The sequence below is a fragment of the Syngnathoides biaculeatus genome, chromosome 5 (genome assembly GCF_019802595.1).
Source record: "Syngnathoides biaculeatus isolate LvHL_M chromosome 5, ASM1980259v1, whole genome shotgun sequence".
NCBI classification, from domain to species: Eukaryota; Metazoa; Chordata; class Actinopteri; order Syngnathiformes; family Syngnathidae; genus Syngnathoides; species Syngnathoides biaculeatus.
In genome coordinates this window covers 9,420,285-9,423,794 of record NC_084644.1, presented here as the reverse complement: position 1 = coordinate 9,423,794, position 3,510 = coordinate 9,420,285, and the positions used below count along the sequence as shown (strand labels likewise).

The 3,510-nt window shown below is 38.9% G+C and overlaps 1 protein-coding gene across 1 annotated transcript in view; it reads left to right on the top strand.

Moving 5' to 3' along the window:
- LOC133500985 (inactive phospholipase C-like protein 2) overlaps positions 1–1,356 on the top strand; it is a 39,784-nt gene extending 38,428 nt beyond the window's left edge. Inside the window, exon 6 of the mRNA XM_061820312.1 lies at positions 1–1,356. This exon is cut by the window's left edge and continues 1,094 nt beyond it. The gene's annotated coding sequence lies outside the window, so the exon portion shown is untranslated.
- Positions 1,357–3,510: the final 2,154 nt, after the last annotated feature.

The following is a 3,510-nucleotide window of genomic DNA, read 5'->3' as shown; positions in this document are numbered from 1 at the left end:
CAAGTCTCGTAATTTTGTGAAAATGTTGCAAAATCTTAACTGAACCCTCCTGCGATTTAGCAAGTCTGAGAGGTTTTTAGCTGAAATATCACCTAAATTTGCAAAAGTCCCACATGATTAACCTCGTGATACTTGGGTGGAAATTTTTCCTGACTTTTTGCGCAAATTTTGTGGGATTTAGCGTGAATTTTGCAGAATTTTGAACAGACATCTGAAGGGATTTTGCAAAAGTCTTGCAAAATTTGTGTAAAAGTTAGATGTTATTTAGCAGAAGTCTCACGTGATTTGCATCACAATAATTTAACAGAAATATTGCAGCGTTTCTGCTGGAGTCTCTTCATTTAGTGGAATTCTGGTGTCATTGCGTCTAAAGTCTTTGTGGAAACCTTAAAAGATTTAGCACAAGTCTCAGGTGATTTGGCTCTCACGGGATTTCATGTTCGATGACTGTTCAAACTCCAAAATTTTTGTTAGCACAAAAAAATTAACTGAAAATTGTGTAGCACCTCATACATTGAATTACGAGACATTTGAAACTTCAAGGTAGCGCTGTACCCAATGAACGTAGACCATTCTACTTCCCTAAACTCCCCCCGTTTCTCCCACTCCGAAGACTCGCTAAGAATTTGTGGATTTTTTTTTTTGTATCGGTGCCTGGTGGAAATTCTATCTGTGGACTGGGGAGACACACACAAGCCTTTTGTGTATTCCAAGATGTTCCTTAAAGCACAATAGTGAATGTAAGAGAGGCGTTTACATTCCTGAGCTTGTTTCGTGCCAAACAAACCTGATGTGTATATATGGAGATACCTGTTACATTTTTTCCCCCTTTCCTTTTTATTACTGAACACTTTGGTTGGGAAAAAAAAAATTTGTAAAAAAAAAAAAAAGAAAAAGATAAAAATATATATGTATAGTGTGTTTGTGGCAGGAAAGACTTTTGACCAAACAGCAAGTGCATGAGAAGAACCACCATGGGACACGTTTTCCTATCTGCATTAGGTTAATATGTGGACCCTGTTACTTTAGTTGTGCCGAGTACTGTTCTTGGAAGTGTTTTCTAAGTTAATTGAGAAATGCAATCAAAATCTCATTTTATGCAGACTTTAATGATAATTTCGTCATCTAAGCTTCTACAAGCTTGGATATGTTTCCACTGAATCTATGCTAAAGTCAAACTGCCTAATTACCCAATACATCTGGTGTCCAGTTGAGGGTGTGACTGGCTGCAGGAAACGGACACAAAAGTTCATTTGTGCTTATCTAACAACGATGAAACAACAAAAAAGTTCTTTAAGTGCCGCGATGTGTTTCTAATCACCGACGGTACGGAAATAAATCAGCATTTCAACTGTTTATCAATGAGTTCCATCTCTGACAAAAAAAAATAAAAATGGTTGTCAACAATGTCTACATAAGAACTATTCAGCCAGCCCCCTCGGTTGTTTGAATGGCCAACTTTTACAAGTTAACAGTAATGAGTAAGTTGAACATTCAAAATTACCGTAATTTCCCGCCTACAGAGCACACCTAGTTCCAAGCCTCACCCAGTACATTTGTAAAGGAAATACCATTTGGTACAAACATATGCCGCAACTATGTAAAAGCCGTAAGTGCCCACATTGAAACACGAGATAGATACAAAGAAAGATGGTACACAGAGAGTTTAACGCTAGCGGAGCGCTAACGCTAGGTCCACGCTAACGTCAGTCCCACATTACCCCTAACGCCGCGCTAACAGGGCCGGTTAAAAAAAAAAAAAAAAAAACATACCGGTAAAAATCACTGAGACACGGCAGTAACACGCTAGCGCAGCGCTAACAGGGCCGGACCAGTAAAAGTCACTTCCTTGCACATATATTGACCGGTCCCACTCCTACCTTTTCCGGTCAAGTGCCCCCTTGTGGCCGTTAGAAAAATGCACAAATTAGCTGCATTACCGCATAAACTGCAGGGTTGAAAGTGTGTGAAAAAAGTCACGCCTTATAGGCCGGAAATTACGGTAATAGCATTATAAGTAACATTTTAGTCAGCTTGACTAGCATAAAATCAACAGTAATGCTCAAACTTTGTTTTCCATTAGGTCACATTTTCCTGATTTTTTTTTTTTTTTTTTTTTTTTTTTTTTTTTGAGGGAGTATTTTTCATGGATTAGCCTTACAAATTACAATAGTTTAAAAAAAATGGAGGTTACTTTATACTGTACATATTTTCTAATGTTATAATTTAATTTCTGCCTTAGTATAAAAACTTAAGTGGAATAAAAATGAAAATAAGGCAATTTTAATGTGATTTTCAGTGTAAATGCTCTTTTACAAAAGTCATAATTTTTAACTTTGTTGCTTTCAACAGTGCCGATCATTTATTCCTCCTTTTCACCAACACCGCAGCTCTACAGCAATGCTTCTTAAGAGCTTTTTGATGATGCATGCGCAGTAAAATATCTTTTTTTATGTCGTTTTATGGCCCATGTGACGCTCCTGAAAGTGATGTCAGCAAGCCATGAAATTGTGCTTGTCATTAAATAATTTAAAATGGGCCGCTTTTAAAAATGTTTCAACACCGTATATAATTGACAGTAAATCTATTTTTGTACTTCAGTAACTCACATTTGTCCATTTGAATGTTTTGCAGGAGACTGCTGAAGAAATTGCGCTTTTCTACAATGTAGTCAGGGTACAGTTTGTACAACTGTAAATTTGTTGTTCACTCCAAATAACAACATAGCCTTTAATATCTAAAGTGCTGGCAACAAAGGTGAGCATACCCTAAAGAGAAAATGTTCAAATTGGAACCAATTAGCCATTTTCCACCTCCAGTTTTGTGATTTTTCAGTGTTAAACTTAAGGGTCAACTGCGCTGAAATGCATGATTTTTACTATGTTATTCATGGAGAAAAAAAAAAGGCAGCCGGAATGGACCCATCCTTTTTTTTCTACACGCAACATAATTTTGACGTATATGGCTTTTTGTCACTCCCGCTGTGAAAATCCTCTCGAGGGATTTGTTTTCGAGAAGAAGCAGGAAGTAACGTTAGTAGCAGACGCCCACCCAGGCGGTCTTGTATGTTTCTACTAGTTTTACCTGCTGAAAGGTAGCTCTTTGTTCCTTCGTGTTAGCTCGTTGTATTCCTGGATATTGTTCAAACACTCGGGAGGACGGATTCATTCTTCATCAAAAAGATCGGTTCATCGTGAAAAAATGATTGCACGGGTGCAAACGATGAGAGCTTTGTGGGTTTCAAATGACGGAGGTATGTATACCACGACTAAAAAAAACAATAGTTGGTTGGGGGTGGGGCATAATCCTCTCGGAATGCGACAAAAGATCCGCATATGTAAGTGGGATGCTAAATGTGTCGTCGCTCGCAGCTAAGTGCGCCATCGTCGGCAGCATTGTTTATCGCCAGGGTGCGACAAGCCACCGCAGCCCGGCCGTGACGAGCGATGAACGTCAACGGATAAACAACGCTGCCGACACCCACACCGCCATAAAGCGGCCCGGGTCGGT